Source organism: Ranitomeya variabilis, chromosome 5 (genome assembly GCF_051348905.1).
Source record: "Ranitomeya variabilis isolate aRanVar5 chromosome 5, aRanVar5.hap1, whole genome shotgun sequence".
Lineage (NCBI taxonomy): Eukaryota > Metazoa > Chordata > Amphibia > Anura > Dendrobatidae > Ranitomeya > Ranitomeya variabilis.
This window is the reverse complement of record NC_135236.1, coordinates 135156782-135182857: the sequence shown is the minus strand read 5'-3', so window position 1 is coordinate 135182857 and position 26076 is coordinate 135156782.

Below are 26076 nucleotides of genomic sequence, written 5' to 3'. Positions count from 1 at the left end.
CAAGATGAATATTTAAAAAATTGAATTCGTATACCCTTAAATCAGAAAGATATGTTACACAAAATAGTTAATAAATACCATTTCCAACACGGGAGGAAATTAGAAGGGTTAAAAGTTGATCAGCAATTTCTCACTTTCCAATAAAATTTTCAAAACCATTTTTTTAGGGGCCACATCAAATGTGAAGTGACTTTGGGGAGCCTATATGACAGAAAATACCCAAAAGTGACACCATTCTAAAAACTGCACCCCTCAATGTGCAAAAAAATACATTCAAGAAGTTTATTTAACCCTTTCCGTACTTCACAGGAACTAAAGCAATGTGGAAGGAAAAAATGAACATAGACACAAGCAGTAGTAAATTATCAGCAGATATTCTTCTGCCATAGACAACTAGAAATAGTTGAGATGCAGAGGATTTGACACATTACTAGACTGGTTCCAGGTGGCAGACGGGTTAACAATCCCCATTACTTTTTTAGTTTCACAGCAATGAGTATTTTAGTCAGATTACTTGCGTCTGTTATAAGAGGAATGACTGTATACACACACAGCAACACAACCAGCTGGGAACAACCCATTCAAGCAGCACGGCTTCAGTATCCTCCCAGGACAGTGAAAAGGTCCTTTGTTCTGGACCCAAACACCTGGGTGAGCCCTGGCTGCGGCTGTTTTTTCGGAGGGTATAGCAGCTGCTACACGCATGGGAGAACATGGCTGAACCACAGCCAAAATCAGGGCTCCCACTATTCCTTTCCACTGCTTGTCCCAGGAGATCTGGCGCAAAATCCATGGTCGTTATGTGGTCTCACAGATGGACAGTAGGACTCCACAGTGACCATTCATTCCTATAACTCCTCCATATTTTTCAGTCTTCATATTTACAGTCATTTGCAAGCATAGAAATGATTTATAGCGTAATATTATCTGAGCTGAGATAATACTTTTAAGCAGTTTCAAGAATTGGGATTCACTGGCAGATGTGCCTTGTAGGGGGCATTATATTGTACAGGACTCTAGCAGTCAGCTGTGAGTCGTATATATGCAGGTGTTTAGATTTGGTGTCCCACACTCAAATGTCTTATTTCTGAAGGGCAAACATTACCAAAAATATTCAATAACATTCACATCGTTAATATCCTGTCACACCAAAAAAACACAGAGCAGAGATTGTAAAGCACCTATCGTATGTCCTATGTAAAGCACAAGTCCTTATAAATAGTGTATTTATGCTAAACTATATGGTGGCCCGATTCTAACACATCAGGTATTCTAGAATATGTATGTATTTTATTTATGAAGTTTTCAGAATAATGCAGTTTATACAAAGGATTCGGCCGGCCACGACCAATTAGCGAAGCGTGGTTCAAATTCCACGCCAATTTGCGGGCAGACTGCGACTGTCGCTGATTGTTCGCGGCCGGGCGTGACCAATCAGTGAAGCCAGGGCCGGCTCCAGGTTTTTGAGGGCCCCGGGCGAAAGAGTCTCAGTGGGCCCCCCTCTTTAACACATACCACGATTCATGATGCACAGATACAGCAGAGAAATATAGCACAGCCAAGTAGCGTATAACACAGCCCACGTAGTATATAACACAGCCCACATAGTGTATAGCACAGCCATGTAGTATATAACACAGCCCATATAGTATATAACACAGCCACGTAGTATATAGGACAGCCATGTAGTATATTGCCCAGCCACGTAGTATATAGCACAGCCCACATAGTAAATAGCACAGACACGTAGTATATTGCCCAGCCACGTAGTATATTGCCCAGCCACATAGTATATTGCCCAGCCACATAGTATATTGCCCAGCCACGTAGTATGTAGCACAGACACGTAGTATGTAGCACAGACACGTAGTATATTGCCCAGCCACGTTGTATATTGCCCAGCCACATAGTATATTGCCCAGCCACGTAGTATATAGCACAGACACGTAGTATATAGTGCAGACACGTAGTATATTGCCCAGCCACGTAATATATTGCACAGCCACGTAGTATAGAGCACAGCGATGTAGTATATTGCCCAGCCACGTAATATATACCACAGCCACATAGTATATAGCACAGCCCATATAGTATATAGCACAGGGATGTAGTATATAACACAGCCCACGCAGTATCTAACACAGCCCACGCAGTATATAGCAATGTGGGCACCATATCCCTGTTAAAAAAAAGAATTAAAATAAAAAATAGTTATATACTCACCTTCCGTCGGCCCCCAGATCCATCCCAGGCGTTTACCGATGCTCCTCGCGACGCTCCTGTCCCAAGAGTGCATTGCAGTCTTGCGAGATGATGACGTAGCGCTCTCGTGAGACTGCTACGTCATCATCTCGCGAGACCGCAATGCATGGACCGGACCGTCGCGAGGAGCGGGAAAGGCCTGGGCTGGATCCGGGGGCCAACAGAAGGTGAGTATATAATGATTTTTTTATTTTTTTTTATTATTTTAACATTAGATCTTTATACTATTGATGTTGCATAGGCAGCATCAATAGTAAAAGGTTGGTCACACAGGGTTAATAGCAGCGTTAACGGAGTGCGTTACACCGTGGCATAACGTGGTCCGTTAACGCTGACATTAACCCTGTGTGAGCGCTGACTGGAGGGGAGTATGGAGCGGGGACTGACGGCAGGGGAGTAGGGAGCGGCCATTTCGCAGCAGCACTGTGCCTGTCACCAATTTTTTCCACCAATTGTAGGGATTTCACTCACTCAGGTGCGACGGCTGACACTTAGGAGGCAGGTTCCAACAAAAGTTCAAAGGTTTATTGCTTCATAAACCAGTTTAGCATAAACAGGAAAAACAAATAGCCTTTAACTCAGGCAAAAGGGAAAAAACAAGTGTCCATTCCTTCAGGCTCAGTGCTGGAGCCTTAATACACTGGAGGCTAGCACCTCCACACATATCCCCTGTGTTAAACATTAGCCTGTCTTATATAGAGCTTACCACACCCAGTAACCCATCACATGATTAGCCATGTGGTCTGACATCACCACAGGTCCTGACAGACATATAGGTAGCTATGGTTACATCACAGCGGCAAGCCATCTATGCGACACATATCTCCCGTCGATTAGACACCCTTTAGCCACGCTACAACGCGTGCAAACGCTGCATTTTTTAGACGCATGCGTTTTTGCATGCGGTAAAAAAACGCGGCGTTTTGCCGTGTTTACATGCGTTTTTTCCTGCGTTTGCGTTTTTGAAACGCATGCTGAGAAGTGTGTGACAGCTGCCAATCATCAAAATTAGGGTTGAGCGAAACAGATCGGCCAATTTCAAAAGTCGCCGACTTTTGGCAAAGTCGGATTTCGTTATATATATATATATAATTGAGACACACTATATATATATATATATTTGTTATGTGCAAAAAGAAAAAAAAAAAGAGCATGAACCGCACATCCCAAAATCATACGTTGATCTAAAGCCGCTAGGCAAAAATTTAAATACTGAACATGAGGTTTTCAGTTTAACATTCCGATCAGACTGTATGAAGCCCACTGCCCCTTCACGGCAAACCTCGTAGTGGGTCCTAACGCCCTAACGGAGCGGAGCCGTGCGGCGACCACCGCCGCAGCGGCCATGCACCAGCAGGGCGGACGGCCTGTTGCCCCACAGCACCCATGCTGCGAGACTGAGTCCCCAAGACTCCAGACCGCGCCGCCCCACCAGCACAAAGCCACAGCAACAATGGCCGCCACACAGCACCAGCACCAAAATGAAGGGAGCATTTCAACTCACCTTCCTCCAGCTCTTCAGTGAGAGCCAAAATGGGCTAGACCCCTTACTTTGCAGTCTCCTGCTAATTAAAATCACCTGAGCCAAATGGGAGGAGTGCTGGTCCAAAAAAAGAGACAAGTACATGCTATGTGCAAAAAGAAAAAAAAAAAAAGAGCATGAACCGCACATCCCAAAATCATACGTTGATCTAAAGCCGCTAGGCAAAAATTTAAATACTGAACATGAGGTTTTCAGTTTAACATTCCGATCAGACTGTATGAAGCCCACTGCCCCTTCACGGCAAACCTCGTAGTGGGTCCTAACGCCCTAACGGAGCGGAGCCGTGCGGCGACCACCGCCGCAGCGGCCATGCACCAGCAGGGCGGATGGCCTGTTGCCCCACAGCACCCATGCTGCGAGACTGAGTCCCCAAGACTCCAGACCGCGCCGCCCCACCAGCACAAAGCCACAGCAACAATGGCCGCCACACAGCACCAGCACCAAAATGAAGGGAGCATTTCAACTCACCTTCCTCCAGCTCTTCAGTGAGAGCCAAAATGGGCTAGACCCCTTACTTTGCAGTCTCCTGCTAATTAAAATCACCTGAGCCAAATGGGAGGAGTGCTGGTCCAAAAAAAGAGACAAGTACATGCTATGTGCAAAAAGAAAAAAAAAAAGAGCATGAACCGCACATCCCAAAATCATACGTTGATCTAAAGCCGCTAGGCAAAAATTTAAATACTGAACATGAGGTTTTCAGTTTAACATTCCGATCAGACTGTATGAAGCCCACTGCCCCTTCATGGCAAACCTCGTAGTGGGTCCTAACGCCCTAACGGAGCGGAGCCGTGCGGCGACCACCGCCGCAGCGGCCATGCACCAGCAGGGCGGACGGCCTGTTGCCCCACAGCACCCATGCTGCGAGACTGAGTCCCCAAGACTCCAGACCGCGCCGCCCCACCAGCACAAAGCCACAGCAACAATGGCCGCCACACAGCACCAGCACCAAAATGAAGGGAGCATTTCAACTCACCTTCCTCCAGCTCTTCAGTGAGAGCCAAAATGGGCTAGACCCCTTACTTTGCAGTCTCCTGCTAATTAAAATCACCTGAGCCAAATGGGAGGAGTGCTGGTCCAAAAAAAGAGACAAGTACATGCTATGTGCAAAAAGAAAAAAAAAAAGAGCATGAACCGCACATCCCAAAATCATACGTTGATCTAAAGCCGCTAGGCAAAAATTTAAATACTGAACATGAGGTTTTCAGTTTAACATTCCGATCAGACTGTATGAAGCCCACTGCCCCTTCACGGCAAACCTCGTAGTGGGTCCTAACGCCCTAACGGAGCGGAGCCGTGCGGCGACCACCGCCGCAGCGGCCATGCACCAGCAGGGCGGACGGCCTGTTGCCCCACAGCACCCATGCTGCGAGACTGAGTCCCCAAGACTCCAGACCGCGCCGCCCCACCAGCACAAAGCCACAGCAACAATGGCCGCCACACAGCACCAGCACCAAAATGAAGGGAGCATTTCAACTCACCTTCCTCCAGCTCTTCAGTGAGAGCCAAAATGGGCTAGACCCCTTACTTTGCAGTCTCCTGCTAATTAAAATCACCTGAGCCAAATGGGAGGAGTGCTGGTCCAAAAAAAGAGACAAGTACATGCTATGTGCAAAAAGAAAAAAAAAAAAGAGCATGAACCGCACATCCCAAAATCATACGTTGATCTAAAGCCGCTAGGCAAAAATTTAAATACTGAACATGAGGTTTTCAGTTTAACATTCCGATCAGACTATATGAAGCCCACTGCCCCTTCACGGCAAACCTCGTGGAGGAAGGTGAGTTGAAATGCTCCCTTCATTTTGGTGCTGGTGCTGTGTGGCGGCCATTGTTGCTGTGGCTTTGTGCTGGTGGGGCGGCGCGGTCTGGAGTCTTGGGGGCTCAGTCTCGCAGCATGGGTGCTGTGGGGCAACAGGCCGTCCGCCCTGCTGGTGCATGGCCGCTGCGGCGGTGGTCGCCGCACGGCTCCGCTCCGTTAGGGCGTTAGGACCCACTTCGAGGTTTGCCGTGAAGGGGCAGTGGGCTTCATACAGTCTGATCAGAATGTTAAACTGAAAACCTCATGTTCAGTATTTAAATTTTTGCCTAGCGGCTTTAGATCAACGTATGATTTTGGGATGTGCGGTTCATGCTCTTTTTTTTTCTTTTTGCACATAGCACGTACTTGTCTCTTTTTTTGGACCAGCACTCCTCCTATTTGGCTCAGGTGATTTTAATTAGCAGGAGACTGCAAAGTAAGGGGTCTAGCCCATTTTGGCTCTCACTGAAGAGCTGGAGGAAGGTGAGTTGAAATGCTCCCTTCATTTTGGTGCTGGTGCTGTGTGGCGGCCATTGTTGCTGTGGCTTTGTGCTGGTGGGGCGGCGCGGTCTGGAGTCTTGGGGGCTCAGTCTCGCAGCATGGGTGCTGTGGGGCAACAGGCCGTCCGCCCTGCTGGTGCATGGCCGCTGCGGCGGTGGTCGCCGCACGGCTCCGCTCCGTTAGGGCGTTAGGACCCACTTCGAGGTTTGCCGTGAAGGGGCAGTGGGCTTCATACAGTCTGATCAGAATGTTAAACTGAAAACCTCATGTTCAGTATTTAAATTTTTGCCTAGCGGCTTTAGATCAACGTATGATTTTGGGATGTGCGGTTCATGCTCTTTTTTTTTCTTTTTGCACATAGCACGTACTTGTCTCTTTTTTTGGACCAGCACTCCTCCTATTTGGCTCAGGTGATTTTAATTAGCAGGAGACTGCAAAGTAAGGGGTCTAGCCCATTTTGGCTCTCACTGAAGAGCTGGAGGAAGGTGAGTTGAAATGCTCCCTTCATTTTGGTGCTGGTGCTGTGTGGCGGCCATTGTTGCTGTGGCTTTGTGCTGGTGGGGCGGCGCGGTCTGGAGTCTTGGGGGCTCAGTCTCGCAGCATGGGTGCTGTGGGGCAACAGGCCGTCCGCCCTGCTGGTGCATGGCCGCTGCGGCGGTGGTCGCCGCACGGCTCCGCTCCGTTAGGGCGTTAGGACCCACTTCGAGGTTTGCCGTGAAGGGGCAGTGGGCTTCATACAGTCTGATCAGAATGTTAAACTGAAAACCTCATGTTCAGTATTTAAATTTTTGCCTAGCGGCTTTAGATCAACGTATGATTTTGGGATGTGCGGTTCATGCTCTTTTTTTTTTCTTTTTGCACATAGCACGTACTTGTCTCTTTTTTTGGACCAGCACTCCTCCTATTTGGCTCAGGTGATTTTAATTAGCAGGAGACTGCAAAGTAAGGGGTCTAGCCCATTTTGGCTCTCACTGAAGAGCTGGAGGAAGGTGAGTTGAAATGCTCCCTTCATTTTGGTGCTGGTGCTGTGTGGCGGCCATTGTTGCTGTGGCTTTGTGCTGGTGGGGCGGCGCGGTCTGGAGTCTTGGGGGCTCAGTCTCGCAGCATGGGTGCTGTGGGGCAACAGGCCGTCCGCCCTGCTGGTGCATGGCCGCTGCGGCGGTGGTCGCCGCACGGCTCCGCTCCGTTAGGGCGTTAGGACCCACTTCGAGGTTTGCCGTGAAGGGGCAGTGGGCTTCATACAGTCTGATCAGAATGTTAAACTGAAAACCTCATGTTCAGTATTTAAATTTTTGCCTAGCGGCTTTAGATCAACGTATGATTTTGGGATGTGTGGTTCATGCTCTTTTTTTTTCTTTTTGCACATAGCACGTACTTGTCTCTTTTTTTGGACCAGCACTCCTCCTATTTGGCTCAGGTGATTTTAATTAGCAGGAGACTGCAAAGTAAGGGGTCTAGCCCATTTTGGCTCTCACTGAAGAGCTGGAGGAAGGTGAGTTGAAATGCTCCCTTCATTTTGGTGCTGGTGCTGTGTGGCGGCCATTGTTGCTGTGGATTTGTGCTGGTGGGGCGGCGCGGTCTGGAGTCTTGGGGGCTCAGTCTCGCAGCATGGGTGCTGTGGGGCAACAGGCCGTCCGCCCTGCTGGTGCATGGCCGCTGCGGCGGTGGTCGCCGCACGGCTCCGCTCCGTTAGGGCGTTAGGACCCACTTCGAGGTTTGCCGTGAAGGGGCAGTGGGCTTCATACAGTCTGATCAGAATGTTAAACTGAAAACCTCATGTTCAGTATTTAAATTTTTGCCTAGCGGCTTTAGATCAACGTATGATTTTGGGATGTGCGGTTCATGCTCTTTTTTTTTCTTTTTGCACATAGCACGTACTTGTCTCTTTTTTTGGACCAGCACTCCTCCTATTTGGCTCAGGTGATTTTAATTAGCAGGAGACTGCAAAGTAAGGGGTCTAGCCCATTTTGGCTCTCACTGAAGAGCTGGAGGAAGGTGAGTTGAAATGCTCCCTTCATTTTGGTGCTGGTGCTGTGTGGCGGCCATTGTTGCTGTGGCTTTGTGCTGGTGGGGCGGCGCGGTCTGGAGTCTTGGGGGCTCAGTCTCGCAGCATGGGTGCTGTGGGGCAACAGGCCGTCCGCCCTGCTGGTGCATGGCCGCTGCGGCGGTGGTCGCCGCACGGCTCCGCTCCGTTAGGGCGTTAGGACCCACTTCGAGGTTTGCCGTGAAGGGGCAGTGGGCTTCATACAGTCTGATCAGAATGTTAAACTGAAAACCTCATGTTCAGTATTTAAATTTTTGCCTAGCGGCTTTAGATCAACGTATGATTTTGGGATGTGCGGTTCATGCTCTTTTTTTTTCTTTTTGCACATAGCACGTACTTGTCTCTTTTTTTGGACCAGCACTCCTCCTATTTGGCTCAGGTGATTTTAATTAGCAGGAGACTGCAAAGTAAGGGGTCTAGCCCATTTTGGCTCTCACTGAAGAGCTGGAGGAAGGTGAGTTGAAATGCTCCCTTCATTTTGGTGCTGGTGCTGTGTGGCGGCCATTGTTGCTGTGGCTTTGTGCTGGTGGGGCGGCGCGGTCTGGAGTCTTGGGGGCTCAGTCTCGCAGCATGGGTGCTGTGGGGCAACAGGCCGTCCGCCCTGCTGGTGCATGGCCGCTGCGGCGGTGGTCGCCGCACGGCTCCGCTCCGTTAGGGCGTTAGGACCCACTTCGAGGTTTGCCGTGAAGGGGCAGTGGGCTTCATACAGTCTGATCAGAATGTTAAACTGAAAACCTCATGTTCAGTATTTAAATTTTTGCCTAGCGGCTTTAGATCAACGTATGATTTTGGGATGTGCGGTTCATGCTCTTTTTTTTTCTTTTTGCACATAGCACGTACTTGTCTCTTTTTTTGGACCAGCACTCCTCCTATTTGGCTCAGGTGATTTTAATTAGCAGGAGACTGCAAAGTAAGGGGTCTAGCCCATTTTGGCTCTCACTGAAGAGCTGGAGGAAGGTGAGTTGAAATGCTCCCTTCATTTTGGTGCTGGTGCTGTGTGGCGGCCATTGTTGCTGTGGCTTTGTGCTGGTGGGGCGGCGCGGTCTGGAGTCTTGGGGGCTCAGTCTCGCAGCATGGGTGCTGTGGGGCAACAGGCCGTCCGCCCTGCTGGTGCATGGCCGCTGCGGCGGTGGTCGCCGCACGGCTCCGCTCCGTTAGGGCGTTAGGACCCACTTCGAGGTTTGCCGTGAAGGGGCAGTGGGCTTCATACAGTCTGATCAGAATGTTAAACTGAAAACCTCATGTTCAGTATTTAAATTTTTGCCTAGCGGCTTTAGATCAACGTATGATTTTGGGATGTGCGGTTCATGCTCTTTTTTTTTTCTTTTTGCACATAGCACGTACTTGTCTCTTTTTTTGGACCAGCACTCCTCCTATTTGGCTCAGGTGATTTTAATTAGCAGGAGACTGCAAAGTAAGGGGTCTAGCCCATTTTGGCTCTCACTGAAGAGCTGGAGGAAGGTGAGTTGAAATGCTCCCTTCATTTTGGTGCTGGTGCTGTGTGGCGGCCATTGTTGCTGTGGCTTTGTGCTGGTGGGGCGGCGCGGTCTGGAGTCTTGGGGGCTCAGTCTCGCAGCATGGGTGCTGTGGGGCAACAGGCCGTCCGCCCTGCTGGTGCATGGCCGCTGCGGCGGTGGTCGCCGCACGGCTCCGCTCCGTTAGGGCGTTAGGACCCACTTCGAGGTTTGCCGTGAAGGGGCAGTGGGCTTCATACAGTCTGATCAGAATGTTAAACTGAAAACCTCATGTTCAGTATTTACATTTTTGCCTAGCGGCTTTAGATCAACGTATGATTTTGGGATGTGCGGTTCATGCTCTTTTTTTTTTCTTTTTGCACATAGCACGTACTTGTCTCTTTTTTTGGACCAGCACTCCTCCTATTTGGCTCAGGTGATTTTAATTAGCAGGAGACTGCAAAGTAAGGGGTCTAGCCCATTTTGGCTCTCACTGAAGAGCTGGAGGAAGGTGAGTTGAAATGCTCCCTTCATTTTGGTGCTGGTGCTGTGTGGCGGCCATTGTTGCTGTGGCTTTGTGCTGGTGGGGCGGCGCGGTCTGGAGTCTTGGGGGCTCAGTCTCGCAGCATGGGTGCTGTGGGGCAACAGGCCATCCGCCCTGCTGGTGCATGGCCGCTGCGGCGGTGGTCGCCGCACGGCTCCGCTCCGTTAGGGCGTTAGGACCCACTTCGAGGTTTGCCGTGAAGGGGCAGTGGGCTTCATACAGTCTGATCAGAATGTTAAACTGAAAACCTCATGTTCAGTATTTAAATTTTTGCCTAGCGGCTTTAGATCAACGTATGATTTTGGGATGTGCGGTTCATGCTCTTTTTTTTTTTTCTTTTTGCATATATATATTTGTATTTACTTCAGCGCGATATAGCAGAAAAGCCGATTGCCGGCTTTTCATTTCTCCTGCCTAAACCCGACATGATATGAGATATGGTTTACATACAGTAAACTGTTATGATCCGGTGACCTTGGAGCCACATGAGAGACTTTCTCAGGAGTAGGTGGAACCTGTACTGACCGCCAACCCTAAACTAACACCGCAACTAGAAGTAGCCGTGGGATGTACCTAACACGTCCTAGACACCTCGACACAGCCGGAGGACTAAATACCCCTATAGATGGAAATGGGAATTCTATCTTGCCTCAGAGCAGAACCCCAAAGGATAGGCAGCCCCCCACAAATATTGACTGTGAGTATAAGAGGAAAGACACACGCAGGCAAAAAAACAGGATTTAGCAAAAGAGGCACTTCTAGCTAAATAGAAAAGGATAGGACAGAATTCTAAGCGGTCAGTATTAAAATCCTAAAAATATCCACAGCAGATAATACAAATATTCTACATCTAACTAAAGACATAGAAAGTATATCTGCATCTCCTGAGAATCCAGCATGACTGAAAAATCCAAACAAAGTCTAAGCTGGACAAAAACACAATGAATTGCACTGAATTGCAAAGCACACTGCATGTGTGCACAGAGACGAAAAAACAGACACTTATCTTAGCTGAATTGGCAGCAGGGCATGAGGAACCAGAGAGAGATGCAATCCCTCCAAGAACAATGGACAACTGGTAAGGACTCATGGATCCTGCACAGCTAAATACCTAATAGAGCTGCAATCAGCAGAAACACCTGCCCTGGATTGCAACCCCAAGACAACTGCACTACCACCAACAACCACCGGAGGGAGCCCAAGAGCAGAACTCACAACAGTACCCCCCCCCCTTGAAGAGGGGTCACCGAACTCTCACCAGAGCCCCCAGGCCGATCAGGACGAGCCAGATGAAAGGAACGGACCAAATCAGCAGCATGGACATCAGAGGCAAAAACCCGAGAATTATCCTCCTGGCCATAACCCTTCCATTTGACAAGGTACTGAAGCCTCCGCCTCGAAAAGCGAGAATCCAAAATCTTCTCAACCACATACTCCAACTCCCCATCAACCAACACAGGAGCAGGAGGATCAACAGAGGGAACAACGGGCACCACATATTTCCGCAATAAAGATCTATGGAAAACATTATGGATGGCAAAAGAGGCCGGAAGGGCCAAACTAAAAGACACCGGATTGATAATCTCAGAAATCCTATAAGGACCAATAAACCGAGGCTTAAACTTAGGTGAAGAAACCTTCATAGGAACATGACGGGAAGACAACCAGACCAAATCCCCTACCCGAAGCCGGGAACCAACACACCGACGACGGTTAGCAAAACGCTGAGCCTCCTCCTGAGACAACACCAAATTGTCCACCACATGAGCCCAAATCTGCTGCAACCTGTCAACCACAGAATCCACACCAGGACAATCAGAAGGTTCAACTTGCCCCGAAGAAAAACGAGGATGAAAAACAAAATTACAAAAGAAGGGCGAAACCAAGGTAGCCGAACTAGCCCGATTATTAAGGGCAAACTCGGCCAATGGCAAGAAAGCCACCCAATCATCCTGATCAGCAGACACAAAGCATCTCAAATAAGTTTCCAAAGTCTGATTAGTTCGCTCGGTCTGGCCATTTGTCTGAGGATGAAATGCGGAAGAAAAAGACAAATCAATGCCCAGCCTAGCACAAAAGGCTCGCCAAAACCTAGAAACAAACTGGGAACCTCTGTCGGACACAATATTCTCCGGAATACCATGCAAACGAACCACATGCTGAAAAAACAACGGAACCAAGTAAGAAGAGGAAGGCAATTTAGGCAAAGGCACCAAATGAACCATCTTAGAAAACCGGTCACAAACCACCCAGATAACCGACATCCTCTGGGAAACCGGAAGATCTGAAATAAAATCCATAGAAATATGCGTCCAGGGCCTCTCAGGGACCGGCAAAGGCAAAAGCAACCCACTAGCACGGGAACAACAAGGCTTGGCCCGCGCACAAGTCTCACAGGACTGCACAAAAGAACGCACATTACGCGACAAAGAAGGCCACCAAAAAGGACCTACCAACCAAATCTCTGGTACCAAAAATACCAGGATGACCAGCCAACACAGAACAATGAACCTCAGAAATCACTCTACTAGTCCATCTATCAGGAACAAACAGTTTCCCCACTGGACAGCGGTCAGGTTTGTCAGCCTGAAATTCCTGCAGAACCCGTCGCAAATCAGGTTAAATGGCAGAAAGGACCACCCCTCCCTTCAGAATGCCGACCGGCTCAAATACCTCAGGAGAATCAGGCAAAAAACTCCTAGAGAGGGCATCAGCCTTAACATTCTTAGAACCCGGAAGATACGAGACCACGAAATCAAAACGGGAGAAAAACAGGGACCATCGAGCCTGTCTAGGATTCAGCCGTTTGGCAGATTCGAGGTAAATCAGATTTTTATGATCGGTCAAGACCACAATACGGTGCTTGGCTCCCTCAAGCCAATGTTGCCATTCATCAAATGCCCACTTCATAGCCAACAATGTTGTGGATTTGGTTTCTGGGCTCCCCCGGTGGTCACTGGTGGTACTGAACGTGGGTTTGTCATCTCCTCTGTTCACCTGTTTCCATCAGGATGTGGGAGTTTCTATTTAGCCTTGCTCCTCAGTCATTTCTATGCCGGCCAACAATGTTACCAGAAGCATTTCTGTTGCATGTTCCTGCTCCTAGACTACTTTCAGCTAAGTTGGATTTTTGTCCTAAGTTTGTTTGCATTTTTGTTCCAGTTCTCTGTGTTTGAATATTTCTGAGACTGGAAGCTCTTGTGAACTGAAATTGCCACTCTGGTGTCATGAGTTGATATTAGAGTTCTAAAGTAATTTCAGGATGGAATTTTGAATAGGGTTTTCAGCTGGCCGTGAAGTCCCCTTTTCTGTCTTCCTTCTATCTAGTAAGCGGACCTCAATTTTGCTAAACCTATTTTCATACTTCGTATGTCAATTTCCTCTAATATCACCGACAATATTTGTGGGGGCTACTGTCCGCCTTTTGGGGAAAATTTCTCTAGAGGTGAGCCAGGTCTGTATTTTCCTCTGCTAGGGTCAGTCAGTTCTCCGGCTGGCGCTGGGCGTCTAGGGATAAAACGTAGGCACGCTACCCGGCCACTTTCAGTTGTTGTGATAGGTTTAGCTCACGGTCAGCTCGAGTTCCCATCTTCCAAGAGCTAGTCCTTTTTGTATGCTCAACTATGTTCTCTGTGTGTTGAGAACCATGACACAACAACTCCCGATTGCCGACATCATAATTGCGTTCAGCAGGCGAAAACTTACGGGAAAAGAAGGCACACGGTTTCATCAAGGAACCATCAGAATTCCTCTGAGACAAAACGGCCCCTGCCCCAATCTCAGAAGCGTCAACCTCAACCTGAAACGGAAGAGAAACATCTGGTTGACGCAACACAGGGGCAGAAGTAAATCGGCGTTTAAGCTCCTGAAAGGCAGAGACAGCCGCAGAGGACCAATTCGCCACATCAGCGCCTTTCTTCGTCAAATCGGTCAAGGGTTTAACCACACTGGAGAAGTTAGCAATGAAACGGCGATAAAAATTAGCAAAGCCCAAAAATTTCTGAAGGCTCTTCACGGATGTGGGCTGAATCCAATCATGAATGGCCTGAACCTTAACCGGATCCATCTCTATAGATGAGGGAGAAAAAATGAAGCCCAAAAAAGAAACCTTCTGCACTCCAAAGAGACACTTAGACCCCTGTTGTGAATTTACCTTTTTGGCTCCCTCTAGTGGTTACTCTAGTGTCTGCCATCCCTTGTATGCTCACCTGGGTTGTTAGGTCAGGGGTGTTGCTATATAGCTCCCTGGACCTTCAGTTCAATGCCTGGCAACGTTGTAATCAGAGCTAATCTGTTGTGCTCTTGTCTACTGATCCTGGTTCCTGCTAGATTAAGCTAAGTCTGCTTTCTTGCTTTTTGCTATTTGTTTTTGTTTGCATTTTTGTCCAGCTTGTACATAATCTGTATCCTAACCTTGCTGGAAGCTCTAGGGAGGCTGGAGTTCTCCCCCCGGGCCGTTAGACGGTTCAGGGGTTCTTGAATTTCCAGTGTGGATTTTTGATAGGGTTTTTGTTGACCATATAAGTTATCTTACTACATTCTGCTATTAGTAAGTGGGCCTCTCTTTGCTAAACCTAGTTCATCTCCGTGTTTGTCATTTCCTCTTACCTCACCGTTATTATTTGTGGGGGGCTTGTATCCAACTTTTGGGGTCTATTCTCTGGAGGCAAGAGAGGTCTTTGTTTTCCTCTTCTAGGGGTAGTTAGTCCTCCGGCTGGCGCGAGACATCTAGCGACCAACGTAGGCATGTTCCCCGGCTACTTCTAGTGTTGGCGTTAGGAGTAGATATATGGTCAACCCAGTTACCACTGCCCTATGAGCTGGATTTTTGTACTTCGCAGACTTACTTGTTCCTCTGAGACCCTCGCCATTGGGGTCATAACAGTTTGCCAGGCCGGTATTAAATGTTAAATGCATTGCAGAAGCGGGATTATAAGAAAGAAAATTCTGAGTTTTTTTTTTCTCTTTCTCATTTTTTTTTCTTTTCCCCTTTACCTCTGAGTGGCTTGTGTTTGCTGCAGACATGAATGTCCAGACCTTGATTACAGGTGTGGACCAGCTTACTGCTCGTGTGCAGGGCATACAAGATTATGTTATCAGAAATCCTATGTCAGAACCTAAGATACCGATTCCTGAACTGTTTTCCGGAGACCGATTTAAATTTAGAAATTTCAGGAATAATTGTAAATTGTTTTTGTCCCTGAGACCCTGTTCATCTGGAGACTCCGCTCAGCAAGTGAAAATTGTTATTTCTTTTTTACGGGGCGACCCCCAGGATTGGGCCTTCTCGCTGGCGCCAGGAGATCCGGCATTGGCTGATATTGATGCGTTTTTTCTGGCGCTCGGTTTGCTTTATGAGGAACCCAATCTTGAGATTCAGGCAGAAAAAGCCTTGCTGGCTATGTCTCAGGGCCAGGACGAGGCTGAAGTGTATTGCCAAAAATTTCGGAAATGGTCCGTGCTGACCCAGTGGAACGAGTGTGCATTGGCTGCAAATTTCAGAAATGGCCTTTCTGAAGCCATTAAGAATGTGATGGTGGGTTTTCCCATTCCCACAGGTCTGAATGATTCCATGGCCCTGGCAATTCAAATCGACCGGCGGTTGCGGGAGCGCAAAACCGCAAATTCCCTCATGGTGTTGTCTGAACAGGCACCTGATTTAATGCAATGTGATAGAATCCTGACTAGAAATGAGCGGAAAATTCATAGACACCAGAATGGCTTGTGTTACTACTGTGGTGATTCTACACATGTTATCTCAGCATGCTCTAAACTTCTTACTAGGGTTGTTAGTCCTGTCGCCATTGGTAATTTGCAACCTAAATTTATTCTATCTGTAACTTTGATTTGCTCACTGTCATCGTATCCTGTCATGGCGTTTGTAGACTCAGGTGCTGCCCTGAGTCTGATGGATCTGTCATTTGCCAAGCGCTGCGGTTTTGTTCTGGGGCCATTAGAAAATCCTATCCCTCTTAGGGGTATTGATGCTACGCCTTTGGCAAAAAATAAACCGCAGTTTTGGACACAGGTTACCATGTGCATGACTCCCGAACATCGGGAGGTGATACGTTTTCTTGTTCTGCATAAGATGCATGATTTGGTTGTTTTGGGTTTGCCATGGTTACAGACCCATAATCCAGTCTTGGACTGGAAGGCAATGTCGGTGTCAAGTTGGGGCTGCCATGGAATTCATGGAGATTCCCTGCCCTTGTCTATTGCTTCTTCTACGCCTTCGGAAGTTCCGGCGTATTTGTCTGATTATCAGGATGTCTTCAGCGAGTCTAAGTCCAGTGCACTGCCTCCTCATAGGGAATGTGACTGTGCAATAGATTTGATTCCTGGCAGTAAGTTTCCTAAGGGGAGACTGTTTAATTTGTCGGTACCTGAACATACCGCGATGCGTTCATATATCAAGGAGTCTCTTGAGAAGGGGCATATCCGTCCTTCTTCTTCCCCTCTTGGTGCGGGATTCTTTTTTGTGGCCAAAAAGGACGGATCTTTGAGGCCTTGTATTGACTATCGGCTTTTAAACAAGATCACTGTCAAATTTCAGTATCCTTTGCCGCTGTTGTCAGACTTGTTTGCCCGGATTAAAGGTGCCAAGTGGTTCACCAAGATAGACCTTCGTGGTGCGTACAACCTTGTGCGCATTAAGCAAGGCGATGAATGGAAAACCGCATTCAATACGCCCGAAGGTCATTTTGAGTACTTGGTGATGCCATTTGGGCTCTCTAATGCACCTTCAGTTTTTCAGTCCTTCATGCATGACATTTTCCGGAAGTATCTGGATAAATTTTTGATTGTTTATCTGGATAATATTCTGGTTTTTTCTGATGATTGGGACTCGCATGTGGAGCAGGTCAGGATGGTTTTTAAGATTTTGCGTGAAAATTCTTTGTTTGTTAAAGGCTCAAAGTGTCTCTTTGGTGTACAGAGGGTTCCCTTTTTGGGGTTCATTTTTTCCCCTTCTGCTGTGGAGATGGACCCAGTCAAGGTCCGAGCTATTCATGATTGGACTCAACCCTCGTCAGTTAAGAGTCTTCAGAAGTTCTTGGGTTTTGCTAACTTCTACCGTCGTTTTATCGCAAATTTTTCTAGCGTTGTTAAACCATTGACGGATATGACCAAGAAAGGCTCTGATGTAGCTAACTGGGCTCCTGCTGCCGTGGAGGCTTTCCAGGAGTTGAAACGCCGGTTTACTTCGGCGCCTGTTTTGTGCCAACCTGACACCTCACTTCCCTTTCAGGTGGAGGTGGATGCTTCGGAGATTGGGGCAGGGGCCGTTTTGTCGCAGAGAGGCCCTGGTTGCTCTACTATGAGACCTTGTGCCTTTTTCTCCAGGAAGTTTTCGCCGGCAGAGCGAAATTATGATGTGGGCAATCGGGAGTTGTTGGCCATGAAGTGGGCATTTGAGGAGTGGCGTCATTGGCTCGAGGGTGCTAAGCATCGTGTGGTGGTCTTGACTGATCACAAAAATCTGATGTATCTCGAGTCTGCTAAACGCCTGAATCCTAGACAGGCCCGCTGGTCATTGTTTTTCTCCCGTTTTGACTTTGTGGTCTCGTATTTACCAGGTTCTAAGAATGTGAAGGCCGATGCTCTGTCTAGGAGCTTTGTGCCTGATGCTCCTGGAGTCGCTGAACCTGTGGGTATTCTTAAGGAAGGAGTTATCTTGTCAGCTATTTCTCCGGATCTGCGACGTGTGTTGCAGAGATTTCAGGCTGGTAGGCCTGACTCTTGTCCATCTGACAGATTGTTTGTGCCTGCTAAATGGACCAGCAGAGTCATTTCCGAGGTTCATTCCTCAGTGTTGGCAGGGCACCCAGGAATTTTTGGCACCAGAGATCTGGTGGCCAGGTCCTTTTGGTGGCCTTCCTTGTCAAGGGATGTGCGGTCATTTGTGCAGTCCTGTGGAACTTGTGCTCGAGCTAAGCCTTGCTGTTCTCGTGCCAGCAGGTTGCTCTTGCCCTTGCCTGTCCCGAAGAGACCTTGGACACACATCTCTATGGATTTCATTTCTGATCTTCCGGTGTCTCAGGGCATGTCTGTCATCTGGGTGATATGTGATCGTTTCTCCAAGATGGTCCATTTGGTTCCTTTGCCTAAGCTGCCCTCCTCTTCTGATCTGGTTCCTGTGTTCTTCCAGAACGTGGTTCGTTTGCACGGCATTCCTGAGAATATTGTGTCGGACAGAGGATCCCAGTTTGTTTCCAGGTTCTGGCGATCCTTTTGTGGTAGGATGGGCATTGATTTGTCGTTTTCGTCCGCTTTTCATCCCCAGACTAACGGACAAACGGAGCGAACTAATCAGACTCTGGAGGCTTATTTGAGGTGTTTTGTCTCTTCTGATCAGGATGATTGGGTGACCTTCTTGCCGTTGGCTGAATTTGCCCTTAATAATCGGGCTAGTTCCGCCACCTTGGTTTCGCCATTTTTCTGCAACTCTGGTTTCCATCCTCGTTTTTCCTCGGGACATGTGGAGCCTTCTGACTGTCCTGGGGTGGATTCTGTGGTGGATATGTTGCAGCGGATCTGGAGTCATGTGGTGGACAACTTGAAGTTGTCACAGGAGAAGGCTCAGCGTTTTGCCAACCGCCGCCGCGGTGTGGGTCCCCGACTTCGCGTTGGGGATTTGGTATGGCTGTCTTCTCGATTTGTTCCTATGAAGGTCTCCTCTCCCAAATTTAAGCCTCGCTTCATTGGTCCTTACAAGATATTGGAAATCCTTAATCCTGTATCCTTTCGCCTGGATCTTCCGGTGTCGTTTGCCATTCACAACGTATTTCATAGGTCCTTGTTGCGGCGGTACGTTGTGCCTGTGGTCCCTTCTGCTGAGCCTCCTGCTCCGGTGTTGGTTGAGGGCGAGTTGGAGTACGTGGTGGAGAAGATCTTAGATTCTCGTCTCTCCAGGCGGAGGCTTCAGTACCTGGTCAAGTGGAAGGGCTATGGTCAGGAGGATAATTCCTGGGTGGTCGCCTCTGATGTGCATGCGGCCGATTTGGTTCGTGCCTTTCACACCGCTCATCCTGATCGCCCTGGTGGTCTTGGTGAGGGTTCGGTGACCCCTCACTAAGGGGGGGGTACTGTTGTGAATTTACCTTTTTGGCTCCCTCTAGTGGTTACTAGTGATTTGACTCTGGGAATGTCTGCCATCCCTTGTATGCTCACCTGGGTCGTTAGGTCAGGGGTGTTGCTATATAGCTCCCTGGACCTTCAGTTCAATGCCTGGCAACGTTGTAATCAGAGCTAATCTGTTGTGCTCTTGTCTACTGATCCTGGTCCCTGCTAGATTAAGCTAAGTCTGCTTTCTTGCTTTTTGCTATTTGTTTTTGTTTGCATTTTTGTCCAGCTTGTACATAATCTGTATCCTAACCTTGCTGGAAGCTCTAGGGAGGCTGGAGTTCTCCCCCCGGGCCGTTAGACGGTTCAGGGGTTCTTGAATTTCCAGTGTGGATTTTTGATAGGGTTTTTGTTGACCATATAAGTTATCTTACTACATTCTGCTATTAGTAAGTGGGCCTCTCTTTGCTAAACCTAGTTCATCTCCGTGTTTGTCATTTCCTCTTACCTCACCGTTATTATTTGTGGGGGGCTTGTATCCAACTTTTGGGGTCTATTCTCTGGAGGCAAGAGAGGTCTTTGTTTTCCTCTTCTAGGGGTAGTTAGTCCTCCGGCTGGCGCGAGACATCTAGCGACCAACGTAGGCATGTTCCCCGGCTACTTCTAGTGTTGGCGTTAGGAGTAGATATATGGTCAACCCAGTTACCACTGCCCTATGAGCTGGATTTTTGTACTTCGCAGACTTACTTGTTCCTCTGAGACCCTCGCCATTGGGGTCATAACAGACCCCTTCACAAACAAAGCATTATCACGAAGGATCTGAAATACCATACTGACCTGTTTCACATGAGACTCCCAATCATCGGAAAAAATTAAGATGTCATCCAAATATACAATCATGAATTTATCAAGATAATTCCGGAAGATATCATGCATGAAGGACTGAAAAACAGATGGAGCATTAGAGAGCCCGAATGGCATCACAAGGTATTCAAAATGGCCTTCGGGCGTATTAAACGCAGTTTTCCATTCGTCACCCTGCTTAATATGAACAAGATTATATGCCCCTTGAAGGTCAATTTTAGTAAACCAACTAGCCCCCTTAATCATGGCAAACAAATCGGAAAGCAAAGGTAAAGGGTATTGAAACTTGACCGTGATCTTATTCAAGAGGCGATAATCAATACAGGGTCTCAAGGAGCCATCCTTCTTAGCAACAAAAAAAAAATCCTGCTCCCAATGGTGAAGAAGATGGCCGAATATGCCCTTTCTCCAAAGACTCCTTAACATAACTCCGCATGGCGGTATGTTCCGGCACAGACAGGTTGAAAAGTCGGCCCTTAGGAAACTTACAGCCTGGAATCAAGTCAATAGCACAATCACAGTCCCTATGTAGTGGAAGGGAACTGGACTTGGGCTCATCGAATACATCCTGAAAATCAGACAAAAACTCTAGAACTTCAGAAGAGGAGGAAGAGGAGATTGACATCACAGGAACGTCATTATGAACCCCCTGACAACCCCAACTAGTCACAGACATAGACTTCCAATCCAACACAGGATTATGTATCTGCAACCATGGAAAACCCAGCACAATAGCATCATGCAAATTATGCAACACCAGAAAACGACAATCTTCCTGATGGGCTGGCGCCATGCACATGGTCACCTGTGTCCAAAACTGGGGTTTATTTTTAGCCAAAGGTGTAGCATCAATGCCCCTTAAAGGAATAGGGTTCTGCAAAGACTGCAAGGGGAAACCACAACGCCTGGCTAATTCAAAGTCCATTAAGTTCAAAGCGGCGCCCGAATCCACAAACGCCATGACAGAAAATGACGACAATGAGCAGATCAAGGTCACAGATAACAGAAATTTAGGTTGTACAGTTCCGATGGTAACTGAACGAGCGATTCTCTTTGTACGCTTTGGGCAGACTGAAATGACATGAGAAGCATCGCCACAATAAAAACACAACCTATTCTGACGTCTGAATCCTTGTTGTTCCGTTCTAGACAGAATCCTATCACACTGCATAGGCTCAGGCATCTGCTCTGAGGACAAAGCCACAGCGCGCACAGTTCTGCGCTCCCGCAAGCGCCGATCAATCTGAATGGCCAGAGACATAGAATCACTCAGACCAACAGGCGTGGGAAACCCCACCATAACATCTTTAACAGATTCAGAAAGACCCTTTCTGAAAATTGCCGCCAAAGCATCCTCATTCCATTTAGTCAGCACAGACCATTTTCTAAATTTCTGACAATACAATTCTGCCGCTTCTTGACCCTGAGACAGGGCCAACAAGGTCTTCTCCGCTTGATCCACACAATTTGGTTCATCATACAATAATCCAAGAGCCTGAAAAAAGGCATCTACATTAAGCAAGGCGGGATTCCCAGATTCCAGGGAAAATGCCCAATCCTGAGGGTCGCCACGCAGCAGGGAGATGACAATTTTCACCAGCTGAATGGGATCACCAGAGGAACGAGGCTTCAGAGCAAAAAACAATTTACAATTGTTTTTAAAACTCAAAAATTTGGACCTGTCCCCAAAAAACAAATCAGGAGTAGGAATCCTAAGCTCTAAAAGCGGAGTCTGAACAATATAATCAGAAATACCCTGTACCCTAGCAGCAAGCTGGTCTACACGAGAAACTAATCCCTGAACATCCATGCTAGCACAAGACTCCTCAGTCACCCAGAGGAAAAGAGGGAAGAAAAGACAAAGCAGGCTACAGAAAAAAATATGGCTCTTTCTTCCCTTCTTCTGAGATGCATTTAACTCATTGTAGGCCAGTTGTACTGTTATGAGCCGGTGACCTTGGAGCCGCATGAGAGACTTTCTCAGGAGTAGGTGGAACCTGTACTGACCGCCAACCCTAAACTAACACCGCAACTAGAAGTAGCCGTGGGATGTACCTAACACGTCCTAGACACCTTGACACAGCCGGAGGACTAAATACCCCTATAGATGGAAATGGGAATTCTATCTTGCCTCAGAGCAGAACCCCAAAGGATAGGCAGCCCCCCACAAATATTGACTGTGAGTATAAGAGGAAAGACACACGCAGGCAGAAAAACAGGATTTAGCAAAAGAGGCACTTCTAGCTAAATAGAAAAGGATAGGACAGAATTCTAAGCGGTCAGTATTAAAATCCTAAAAATATCCACAGCAGATAATACAAATATTCTACATCTAACTAAAGACATAGAAAGTATATCTGCATCTCCTGAGAATCCAGCATGACTGAAAAATCCAAACAAAGTCTAAGCTGGACAAAAACACAATGAATTGCACTGAATTGCAAAGCACACTGCATGTGTGCACAGAGACAAAAAAACAGACACTTATCTTAGCTGAATTGGCAGCAGGGCATGAGGAACCAGAGAGAGATGCAATCCCTCCAAGAACAATGGACAACTGGCAAGGACTCATGGATCCTGCACAGCTAAATACCTAATAGAGCTGCAATCAGCAGAAACACCTGCCCTGGATTACAGCCCCAAGACAACTGCACTACCACCAACAACCACCGGAGGGAGCCCAAGAGCAGAATTCACAACAGTAAACCATGTCATATCCCCCTTTTTTTTGCATATTCCACACTACTAATGTTAGTAGTGTGTATGTGCAAAATTTCGGCGCTGTAGCTATTAAATTTAAGGGATAAATCGCGGAAAAAATTGGCGTGGGCTCCTGTTGTGAACTCCGTTTTCAGGCTCCCTCTTGTGGTCACAGATGGTATTGTGTGACTTTGGTTTTTTGGCTCCCCCTGGTGGTTTGGTTTATTATCCTGCGGGTCTGGCTGGATCAGCTGCCTCGTTATTCACCAGGGAGGTTCCTATTTATCTCTGCTTCACTTCCACTTGTTGCCGGCTGTCAATGTGTTCAGTGCTATTCTGATTACTTCTGATTATCTCGTTTTCTGCCTCTTCAGGATAAGCTAAGTTCTGTTTGAATATTTTTTGCTCATCTGCCTGCAATATGATTTCTGTGTAAGATGAGTCTAGTCCAGCTTGCTAATATGTGATTTCTTGTTGCTGGTAAGCTCTGGGGTACAGAGTTGCTTCCCCCGCACCGTTAGTTGGTGCGGGGGCTCGAGCAATCTCTGCGTGGATATTTTGAATAGGGTTTTTTATTGACCGCACAGTTTCCTTCCTATTTTCTGCTATCTAGTATTAGCGGGCCTCATTTGCTAAATCTGATTTCATCTCTGTGTTTGTGCTTTCCCCTTAACTCACCGTTAATATTTGTGGGGGGCTATTCTATATCTTTGGGGTCATTCCACTGAGGCAAGAGAGGACTTTCTTTCCCTCCAGGAATAGTCAGTTTCTCAGGCCGTGAACAGACGTCTAGGATTTTCAGGTAACGTTCCACGGCTACTTATAGTTGTTTGCGGATAGGATCAGGTTGCGGTCAATCTAGTTACCACCTCCCCAGAGCTAGTCGTCTGTTCAGTTACTTAGCTAGTCCGTCCTGCGATCCTTGCCACTAGGATCATAACAGTACAGCCGGCCGGTAAAGTGTTAATTGCATGGCAGAAGCAGGAGAAAGAAGCTTGGAGAAATTTATTTTTTTTTTTTTTTGCTGCCGTGTGTCTAGCTGCTGTGTGTCTGGCTTCTCTCCTCCTCTTAATCTTGGTGTGGCTCTGAGTTCAGCTGCTGATATGGATATCCAGAGTTTAGCCTCCAGTGTAGATCATCTTGCTGCAAGGGTACAAAGTATTCAGGATTTTGTTGTGCACAGTCCTATGTCAGAGCCTAGAATACCTATTCCGGAGTTGTTTTCTGGAGATAGATCTAGGTTCCTGAATTTTAAGAACAATTGCAAATTGTTTCTTTCTTTGAAACCTCGTTCCTCTGGGGATTCTGTTCAGCAAGTTAAGATTATTATTTCTTTCTTGCGTGCCAATCCTCAAGATTGGGCTTTCGCATTGGCTCCAGGGGATCCTGCATTGCTCAGTGTGGATGCGTTTTTTCTGGCCCTTGGATTGCTCTATGAGGAACCTAATCTTGAGAACCAGGCTGAAAAAGCGTTGTTGGCCCTCTCTCAGGGGCAAGATGATGCAGAGGTGTACTGCCAGAAATTTCGGAAATGGTCGGTGCTTACTCAATGGGATGAATGTGCCCTGGCTGCAGATTTCAGAAAAGGTCTTTCTGAAGCCATTAAGAATGTCATGGTGGGGTTCCCTACGCCTGCAGGTCTGAATGAGTCAATGACTCTGGCCATTCAGATTGATCGGCGTTTGCAGGAGCGCAAACCTGCGCATCATTTGGCGGTGTCTGCTGAACAGACACCTGAGTCTATGCAATGTGATAGAATTCTGACCAGAAGTGAACGGCAAAATTATAGATGGCAAAATGGGTTGTGCTTTTACTGTGGTGACTCAGCTCATGTTATCTCAGCATGCCCTAAGCGCACAAGAAAGATTGATAAATCTGTCACCATCGGTACTTTACAGCCTAAGTTTATTTTGTCTGTTACCCTGATTTGTTCCCTGTCATCTTACCCGGTTATGGCTTTTGTGGATTCAGGTGCTGCCCTGAGTCTGATGGATTTGTCATTTGCCAGGCGCTGTGGTTTTGTTTTGGAGCCTTTAAAATTCCCTATTCCACTAAGGGGAATTGATGCTACACCATTGGCTACGAATAAACCTCAGTACTGGACACGGGTGACCATGTGCATGACTCCTGTTCATCAGGAGGTGATTCGCTTTCTTGTATTGCATAATTTGCATGATGTTGTCGTGTTGGGCCTGCCATGGTTGCAGACTCATAATCCAGTCCTGGATTGGAAAGCAATGTCTGTGTCAAGTTGGGGTTGTCAGGGAATTCATGGTGATGCTCCTGTGGTGTCAATTGCTTCATCCACTCCTTCTGAGGTCCCTGCGTTTTTGTCGGATTACCAGGATGTATTTGATGAGCCCAAACTCAGTTCTCTACCTCCTCATAGGGATTGTGATTGTGCTATAAATTTGATTCCTGGTAGTAAGTTTCCTAAGGGACGACTTTTCAATTTGTCAGTGCCGGAGCATGCTGCTATGCGGAGTTATATAAAGGAGTCTTTGGAGAAAGGACTTATTCGCCCCTCCTCCTCCCCTCTTGGTGCGGGGTTCTTTTTTGTGGCTAAGAAGGATGGTTCCCTGAGACCTTGTATTGATTATCGCCTTCTAAACAAAATCACGGTCAAATTTCAGTATCCTTTGCCATTGTTATCTGATCTGTTTGCTCGCATTAGGGGGTCTAGTTGGTTCACCAAGATAGATCTTCGTGATGCGTATAACCTTGTGCGTATTAAGCAGGGTGATGAATGGAAAACTGCATTTAATACGCCCGAAGGCCTTTTTGAGTACTTGGTGATGCCTTTTGGACTTTCTAACGCTCCTTCTGTCTTTCAGTCCTTTATGCACGACATCTTCCGTGAATATCTGGATAAATTTATGATTGTGTATCTGGATGATATTCTGTTTTTTTCGGATGATTGGGAGTCCCATGTTAAGCAGGTCAGGATGGTGTTTCAGGTCCTGCGTGCCAATGCTTTATTTGTGAAGGGCTCAAAATGTCTTTTTGGAGTCCAGAAGGTTTCTTTTTTGGGTTTCATTTTTTTCTCCTTCTGCTATTGAGATGGACCCAGTCAAGGTTCAGGCTATTCATGACTGGACTCAGCCTACATCTGTTAAGAGTCTTCAGAAGTTCTTGGGTTTTGCTAATTTTTACCGTCGCTTCATCGCTAATTTTTCTGGTGTTGTTAAGCCATTGACGGATTTGACCAAGAAGGGTTCTGATGTTACTAATTGGTCTCCTGCGGCTGTGGAGGCCTACCGGGAGCTGAAGCGCCGGTTTTCTTCGGCTCCGGTCTTATGTCAGCCAGAC